Source organism: Arachis duranensis, chromosome 6 (assembly GCF_000817695.3).
Source record: "Arachis duranensis cultivar V14167 chromosome 6, aradu.V14167.gnm2.J7QH, whole genome shotgun sequence".
NCBI classification, from domain to species: domain Eukaryota; kingdom Viridiplantae; phylum Streptophyta; class Magnoliopsida; order Fabales; family Fabaceae; genus Arachis; species Arachis duranensis.
The window spans coordinates 58,286,723-58,296,463 of NC_029777.3; the positions used below are offsets into that span (position 1 = coordinate 58,286,723).

General features: G+C 39.1%; 1 non-coding gene across 1 annotated transcript; it reads left to right on the forward strand.

Annotated features, from left to right (window-relative positions):
• The first annotated feature begins 9,374 nt into the window (after nt 1-9,374).
• On the forward strand, nt 9,375-9,481 carry LOC127740274 (small nucleolar RNA R71). Its single transcript, XR_008000954.1, has one exon. It is a non-coding gene; the product is annotated as a small nucleolar RNA R71 (small nucleolar RNA).
• Nucleotides 9,482-9,741: the final 260 nt, after the last annotated feature.

Below are 9,741 nucleotides of genomic sequence, written 5' to 3' on the forward strand. Positions count from 1 at the left end.
CACCAGTTGATATGGGGACATCCCAATTGGTGTTTTGAATGCTGTCCTGTATGCCCAAAGAGCATCATCTAGCTTCTTCGCCCAGTCCTTTCTTGATATCCCCACAGTCTTTTCCAGAATCCTTTTCAACTCTCAGATAGATATCTCTGTTTGCCCACTTGTTTGGGGATGATAAAGTGTGGCAACCTTATGCTTCACCCCATATCGTAGGAGTAGGGCTTCCAATGGTCTATTGCAGAAATGGCTCCCTCCATCACTAATGAGGGCTCGTGGGACTCTAAACCTGGTGAAGATATTCCTTCGAAGAAAGTTTATGACTACCTTGTTGTCATTGGTTGGGGTTGCCACTGCTTCCACCCACTTAGATACATAGTCTACTGCCACCAAGATAAACTTGTTTGAATATGAGGGTAGGAATGGTCCCATGAAATCGATTTCCCATACATCAAATAGTTCAATCTCTAGAATGTATTGCTGTGGCATCTCATTTTTCTTGGGCAGGTTGCCAGCCCTTTGGCATTCGTTGCAGCTTCTCACCAATTCCTTAGCATCTTTGAAGATAGTGGGCCAGAAGAACCCACATTATAGCACCTTTGCGGCAGTTATTTCTCCTCCAAAGTGACCTCCATAACTAGCACTATGGCAACTCCACAAGACTTCTCATCCTTCTTCTTCTGAGATCCACTCCTAAGAATTCCATCTGAGCATTTCTTAAAGAGGTAGGGTTCATCCCAAATGAAATACTTGGCATCATTGATGAGTTTTCTTCTTTGATATTTGTTGATTCCAGGGGGTAAGTCACTGGCTGCTTTAAAATTGGCAATATCCGCAAACCAGGGTGCTTTATGAATCATCATTAGCTGTTCATCTGGGAAGAATTCATTTACACTTGTATCATGGGTATCATCATTCTCACAAGGGATTCTGGATAGATGGTCTGCCACTTTGTTCTCCACACCCTTTTTGTCTCTAATCTCGATGTTGAATTCCTACAATAATAAGATCCATCTGATAAGTTGATGAGCGGATAATTTATACGCTTTTGGCATTATTTTTAGTATGTTTTTAGTATGTTTTAGTTAGTTTTTATTATATTTTTATTAGTTTTTAGTTAAAATTCACTTTTCTGGACTTTACTATGAGTTTGTGTGTTTTTCTATGATTTCAGGTATTTTCTGGCTGAAATTGAGGGACCTGAGCAAAAATCTGATTCAGAGGCTGAAAAGGACTGCAGATGCTGTTGGATTCTGACCTCCCTGCACTTGAAGTGGATTTTCTGGAGCTACAGAAGCCCAATTGGCGCCATCTCAATTGCGTTGGAAAGTAGACATCCTGGGCTTTCCAGCAATATATAATAGTCCATACTTTGCCCGAGATTTGATGGCCCAAACCGGCGTTCCAAATCAGCTAAAGACTGCCCGGCGTTAAAAGCCCACTACAAGAAAAATACCCATTCAGCCACACTTTTTTTAAGCTACATTTGAAAAGCGTAGCCTATTCATAGAATAGGCTGAATAGGCTACGCTTTTCTCTGTGTTGCCTTTTTATAAGAGAAAAGAATACACAAATGCGGCATCATTTAAAAAGCGTAGCCTTAGGTATTATAGAAATCACTTATAGAGCGTAGCCTTATGTTGATATCTATAAATACATTTTTCATACCAAAGGAAACGCTTTTAAAGAGTAGCATATTTGTTAAGTTTTGGGTAGGCTTTAAAAGCGCTGCCTAATGTAAAAATGCCAAATACACATGTATAGGACACTTAGTGAATTTTTGTTGTTTCTTTTTATTTCTTCTCATCATCGAAGCCCTGCACTCTATCTTCGTCATTCCTTCTTTCCTACCAGAGAACCAAATAACAAAACCCTAGCCGCTTCTTCAATCTCCCCGTCATTGTGCCCTCCTTCATCGTGCGCCATTGTCACCGTCTCACTCGTCTGCTCATCGTTCTTAGTCGTGCTCTGCCGCCGTTCATCCATCTCGCAGCTCTTCCTTGTAAGGTTGTGAAAACCCTAGCCTCCACCGCGCCGCCATCAATCTCACCGTCGCTGCTCGTCGCCGCTCATCGCGCTCAAGATCGGCACTAGGTTCGTCATTCTCGAGGTCCCTCGATCCCTCGTTTGACAATGTTTGCTTTCCTGTCCTGTTTCACAGTTCTTCAGCGTCGTCCTTCGTCGTGTTTGTCGCCAGCTCGCCGTCTTCGAAGGTTCATGCTCTGTTCGTGTCTTACTGTAATAGTGTAATGACATTGTTCAGTTGTTTGCTCTGTTCCTAAGGGTTATTGATCTTTGAATTATTCTTGAATGATTTATGTTTTCAATTTTTCATTCATTGATTAATTGATTGTTGATTAGCTCTTACTGCTGTTTGTGATTATTAATTGTAAATATGCTGCTGTGCTGCTGTTCTTTGTGCTTTTGTGACTTAATTGTGATTATATTGTGCTGTTTGTGATTATTTCATCCTATATTATTGTTAGATATCCAAATCAGTTAGATATATCTATGTTAATGAGTTACAAAATATAAATCTGATTAACTTGTTTCTAAATTATTGTTAGCAAGTATAGACTTTTCTGACCTGTCCTTCTCTTGTGGTTTTTTTGCTGATATATAATTCAGATTCAGATTTTATCTCAGTTGAAGTAGTAACCAAACAAGAAATTAGCCTTATTAGCCTTATTCTATTTAGTTGCAGGTAGTTCCTTCATTCTTGTTAATGCTTTGTTTTCCCCTTTCTGCAATCAAGAAGTGCTCTCATTAAGCGATTCCTGTGTAGGTTCGGATATATATCAGGAGACTCTTGCCAAGGCACTTGCAAAGCATTTTGGTGCAAGGCTACTAATTGTGGATTCCCTTTCACTACCTGGTGTACGTTTTCTCAGATATTCTTTTGCTACTTCTTATTATCTGTTTGTATTGTTGAGATGATTTCTTCCTAAATCGCTGTTAATATAAACAGAATAATAATAGTTTTTGTTATGTGATTGATATTTTAGGGAACTCCATCAAAGGAAGTTGATTCTGCTAAAGAAAGTTTAAAGCCTGAACGACCATCTGTGTTAGCCAAGAGAAGTACACATGCTGCTTCTTTAAAACATAGTAAACCAGCTTTTAGTGTTGATGCTGAAATTGTGGGTGGATCCATAATAAGTTCTCAGGCTATGCTGAAGCAGGAGGTTTCTACTGCTTCATCAAAAGGCACTACTATTAAAACAGGTGTGTTGTTTTGTTTTTAAAAATTGAGCAACTATCTCCAAATTTACTTCCTATTGTACATATTGCATAGCACCTAAAGGTTAACATGAGGCTTAAATAATTTGCAGGTGATCAAGTAAAATTTGTTGGTAACTTCCCTTCTGCTGTCTCATCAATACAAAATCATCCTTCAAGGTACTTTGTCTGATGGAAGAATTATTCTGAATACAATTCAGTCAATCTGCATTTGATCTGAACTTGTGGAGAAGAGAGATCTTTTTTATCCTTTTTGTTGAGGAGGCTATAACCATTGAAAATCATTCAAAAGAAGATTAAAGGAAGAATATTGAATTTCTGATTGACAGCAATTTGTTTTGAGTGGCATGAGTGTACTTTTCTCTTTTGTGAATATTATTGCTTCTGAATTTGAAATCACTTTGAAGTGGTATCTCTCAGTTCAGTTGCAGCTTTGATATATATGCAGACTTTTATTGTGATCTTTGTGAATATTCCTACCTGCTGATATATATGCAGACTTTTATTCTGTTTCTTCTGAACTTCCAGCTTTGGTTAATAAGGCTAATTTCTTGTTATTAACTTATATTTTTCTGAACTTCCAGCATTGATTTATTTAATTGCTTTATAGAGATAACCAATGTGCATTGACACTTTTGCTTTAGTTTTTCTACCTTATTCCTAATTTTTCTATATGCATATCTTCCCACCAGACTTCAATTGATGCTGCAAACTATGACATGGTGATGTTACTGGATGAAAGAGCGCCAGAGTATCTTGCTCATGATTCTCTTGTGGCACTGGTGATCAAGCTTTTCAGTTCTGGAAAAGCACTTGCTTCCATTTGCCTCGGACAGTTGATTCTGGCGGCTGCAGGTGTAGCTAAAGATCACAAGTTTACCGCTTTTCCTCCTGTTAAACCAGCACTGGTTGCCTCTGGTGCTCATTGGGTTGAACCAGACACTAGCAACAGTGGTGGATGGTAATCTCATTACTGCCGCCACTTATGAAGGGCACTCTGAATTTATTCAGCACTTTGTAAAGGCACTAGCAGGCAACATAAGTGGCTCCAAAAAAAAATCCTCTTTCTTTGTGGGGTATGTTCAAATGATTTTCAAGCACACACAACTGATAGGAACTTAGTACTCAGGGCACTATAGTCTTTGTTTATTCTCTTTTCTTTTATTTATTTTAATTTTAGACTTAATTTGTAATCCTCTTTATATTCACTGATACATGGAAAGTAGTAGTTTAGACTTTAGACATGTTTCATTTTTTTCTCTATTGTTGAATGATTGTTCAATTGGATAGTTGGATCTATTGTTTCATGTACTAATATACTATATCATTATAATGCTTGTGAATCTTTAGAATGTATTTACTATGCTTTGCTAGAATATTTTTTAATTTAGTATAATTGTGTATTTATTTTTATTTTATAAGATTTAACTCATTTAATTAAAAATACAGAATTATATATGTAATCATATTATTAAATATTATATTGTACAAAAAATTATTAGAATATTATATATATATATATATATATAGAAAATTAAAAAAAAACAATGAGGGACCTAAGGCTACACTTATAAAAAGTAGCCATGGTATACAATGTGGCTACGTTTTACAGGTGATGCAGTAGCGTTGAAAAGCGTAGCCTATTCTGGCGAAAATGGAAGCTGAAAAGCGTAGCCTTTGGTCTTGGACAGCATCACTTAAAAGCGTACCCTATTCCCAAACGCCAAAAGCGTAGCCCTTGGTGCAGAAAAGCGTAGCCTTTGAGAATAGGCAACGGCCGAATAGGAATCACCATAAAAAGCGTAGCCGTAGCCCAGAAAGCGTAGCCGTAGCCTAAGGCATCATTTTTTTACTTTTGGCTACACTTTTAAGTGTACCTGAATGGGTGTTTTTCTTGTAGTGGCCGGAACTGGCACAAAAATGGGAGTTAAACACCCAAACTGGCACAAAAGCTGGCGTTTAACTCCAAGAAAAGTCTCTACACATAGAAGCTTCAATGCTCAGCCCAAACACACACCAAGAGGGCCCGGAAGTGGATTTTTATGTCATTTATTCATTTTTGTAAACCCTAAGCTACTAGTTCTCTATAAATAGGACATTTTGCTATTGTATTTTCATCTTGGTTCTTCTGGTTCCCTCTCTGGGGCCGAAGCCAACGATCACCATTATCACTTGTGTATTTTCAACGGTGGAGTTTCTACACACCATAGATTAGCTCATTCTTGTTCTAAGATATTCATTCGCACCCAAGAACATGATGAATGTGATGATTATGTGACGCTCATCATCATTCTCACTTATGAACGCGTGCCTGACAACCACTCCCATTCTACAAGCAAACAAGGCTTGAATGTTTATCTCTTGGATTCCTTAATCAGAATCTTCGTGGTATAAGCTAGAATTGATGGCGGCATTCAAGAGAATCCGGAAGGTCTAAACCTTGTCTGTGGTATTCTGAGTAGGATTAGAGGATTGAATGACTGTGACGAGCTTCAAACTCCTGAAGGCTGGGCGTTAATGGCAGACACAAAAGAATCACTGGATTCTATTCCAACCTGATTGAGAACCGACAGATGATTAGCCGTGCTGTGACAGAGCGCGTTGAACATTTTCACTGAGAGGACAGGACTATAGCCATTGACAACGGTGATGCCCAACATACAACTTGCCATGGATTCTATCTTTACTTTATGTTTTAGCATTAATCCTCTATAACCATTTGAATCCGCCTGACTGAGATTTACAAGATGACCATAGCTTGCTTCATACCAACAATCTCTGTGGGATCGACCCTTACTCACGTAAGGTTTATTACTTGGATGACCCAGTGCACTTGCTGGTTAGTTGTGCGAATTTGTGATAAAGAGTTGAGATTTCAATTGAGCGTACCATGTTGATGGCGCCATTGATGATCACAATTTCATGCACCATTAGTCTTGGCTTTGACTCCTGTTTGGCAAATAGATATTTGAGTGCTGTGTGATCAGTGAACACAATAACTTTAGACCAATAAGATATGATCTAAATTTGTCAAATGCAAAAACTATTGCCAGCAACTCCTTTTCGTTAGTGGTATAATTCCGCTGAGTATCATTAAGGATCTTGTTGGCATAATATATGACATGCACCAAATTTTCTTTTCTCTGCCATAACACTGCCCCAACTGCAAAATCAGATGCATCACACATCAGTTTGAATGGTAAATTCCAATCAGGTGGGGTGATGATAGGAGCTGAGGATAGCCTTTTTTTCAAGTTTTCAAACGCTAGCATGTATTTCTCATAAAAAATAAATGGTGTATCAGACATCAGGAGATTGTTTAAGGGCTTGGCTATCTTTGAAAAATCTTTAATAAACCTTTTTGTAGAAGCCAGCATGTCCCAAAAAGCTCTTAATTGCCTTGACATCACTTGGTGGAGGTAACTTTTCAATTAGCTCCACCTTAGCTCTGTCTACCTCAATGCCTTGATTAGAAACTTTATGGCCAAGAACTATTCCATCTGTCACCATGAAGTGACATTTTTCCCAATTCAAGACTAAGTTGGTTTCTTAACATCTTTTCAATACCAAGGCCAGATGGTTTAGGCAATTAGGGAAGGAGTCTCCGAATACTGAGAAGTCATCCATGAAAACTTCAATGAACTTCTCTATCATATCTGAAAAGATGGAAAGCATGCAGCATTGAAAAGTTGCGGGTGCATTACATAGCCCAAATGGCATGCGCCTGTAGGCAAACACTCAATATGGGCAGGTGAATGATGTTTTTTCTTGGTCTCTTGGATCAACCACAATTTGGTTATATCCTGAATAACCATCTAGAAAACAATAATATGCATGACCTGCAAGCCTTTCCAGCATCTGATCCATGAAAGGAAGTGGGAAATAATATTTTCTTGTGGCTTCATTGAGCTTCCTGTAGTCAATACACATTCTCCAGCCTGTGATGGTTCTTGTAGGAATTAGCTTATTCCTTTCGTTGGGAACCACAGTGATTCCTCCTTTCTTGGGAACCACTTGAACTGGACTGACCCATGGGCTATCTGAAATTGGATAGATTACTCCTCCCTGCCACAACTTCATAAATTCTTTCTACACTACTTCCTTCATTTCTGGATTTAACCTTCTTTGGGGCTAAATGGAAGGTTTGGCACCCTCTTCCAAGAGTATCTTATGCTGCATATGGCTGAAATGATTCCTTTCAAGTCAGCAAGTGTCCATCCAATGGCATCCTTATGTTTTTGCAAGACTTGAAGCAACTTTTCCTCTTGTTCTTGGCTGAGGGCTGAATTTATGATCACTGGGTAACTTTTATTTTCTCCCAAGTATGCATACTTGAGAGTGGGTGGCAGTGCTTTAAGCTCAAGTTTGGGCACTTCTTGTCTTTCCTCTTTTTCTTCTAGCATACCTTGAACATGCATTTCAGCGGCTGTAGCCTCTTTGCTTGCTGCTAATTCTTCTTTTGTTGATGCCTCAATTTCTTCTTCAAGAGTTTCTTGTACCAAAGCCTCTACTGAGTCCAACCTCATGCATTCTCCCAATGAGTTGTGTGGGTAACTCATGGCCTTAAATACATTGAATGTCATTTTCTCCTCGTGTAATCTAAGGACAAGTTCACCCTTTTGGACATCAATAATGGCTCCGGCAGTGGCCAAGAATGGCCTTCCTAGAATGATGGAAGTCTTAGCTCCTTCCTCCATATCTAATACTACGAAATCTGCTCGAAAGATGAAGTCTCCCACCTTCAACAACAAGTCTTCTACTATCCCATGGGGAAACTTGAATGATCTATTTGCTAGTTGCAGGGCCATTCTTGTTGGTTTGACCTCCTCAATCTTCATTTTTTTCATCATTGCTAAAGACATTAGATTTATGCTGGCTCCTAATCACATAAAGCCTTTTCCACTGTGATTTCTCCGATGATACAAGGGATTTGGAAACTCCCAAGATCCTTCAATTTCTGGGGCAATTTGTGTTGGATAATGGCACTACATTCTTTGATGAGTACCACGGTCTCATTGTTCTTCCAGCTTCTCTTCTTGGTCATCAATTCATTCAAGAACTTGGCGTAGAGTGGCATTTGCTCTATTACTTCAGCAAAGGGTATGTTTATTTGTAGTTTCTTGAAGATTTCTAAGAATCTTGAGAATTGGTTATCCTCTCCCCTCTTCTTTAATTGCAGCTGCTGGGGGTATGGAGCTTTTGAGAGGCATGGTTCGAGCTTAGGGGTGGAGGTTCGAGCTTCCTCATGTCCCTTGTTTTCTTCATCCAATTTCTTCTCTGGTGGTTTCTTGTAGGTCTCCTTCAATTTCTTCCCACCTCTGAGGGTGATGGCTTGACATTCCTCCTTTGGCACTGAGTTAATATTGCTGTAATTATTGTGTCCAGGGGCTTGCTTGAATAAGAATTCAATCTGTGTTTCCAGTTTCTTGATGGCAGCATCTTGATTCTGCATGTTGGATTGCACTTCTTCCCAGAAAGCTTTACTATCTTGAATTTCCTTGCATAGATCTTCAAGTAGAGCCTCAATTTTTGAGAGCCTATCGTCTTTTAGAGATGGTGGGTTGAGATTAGGTGCTTGAGAAGGTTGGTTAGGTGGGTGTTGATAGGATCTTTGTGAGGTGTGTTGGTGAGTTGCATAGTTGTTGGAATTGAGGTTGTGGCATCTCTGATCTTGACCTTGGTCTTGTTGATTTTCCCACACAAAATTGGGGTGATTTTTCCATCCAGAGTTGTAACTTTTGGAGTATAGATCATGGATTTGTCTAGGTGAGTTTCCAACATAGTTGGCTTGCTCCCAGTCACCTTCTTCTCCTATATTCACTCATTCTTGAGCTGGTGATGAAGTGATGGCTACTGCAACTTGGTTTTCCTCCACCTTCTTAGTAAGATTTGCTAGCTGCTTGGTGATCATCTTATTTTGAGCTAGCAATGCATCCTTGTGATTCAGCTCCATTAATCCTCTAGTGTTACTTCTTTTGGAGGCATAGAAGTAATCATTCTCAGCAACTGTTTCAATGACATCTATGGCTTCTTCAATGGTTTTCATCTTGTTTAGAGAGCCTCCTGATGAATGATCTATGGACTTTTTTGACTCATAGGAAAGACCTTCATAGAAAATGTGAAGTTAAACCCTTTCATTGAACATATCTGGTGGGCATGTTCTTGTTAAGTCCTTGAATCTCTCCCATGCTTCATAGAGAGTCTCAGCATCTTGCTGCCTGAAAGTCTGCACCTCAGCTCTCAGCCTGTTGATTCTTTGAGGAGGGTAAAATCTTGCCAAAAATTTGTTCACTATATCTTCCCAATTTGTTAAGCTCTCCTTTGGGAAGGATTCAAGCCATTTGGATGCCTTATCCCTGAGTGAAAAAGGGAATAAGAGTAGCCTATAGACATCCGAGTGGACTCCATTAGACTTCACAGTGTCACAAATTCTCAGGAAGATGGTTAGGTGTTGATTGGTGTCTTCTTGAGCACTTCCTCCAAATGAACAATTGTTCTGAACAAGGG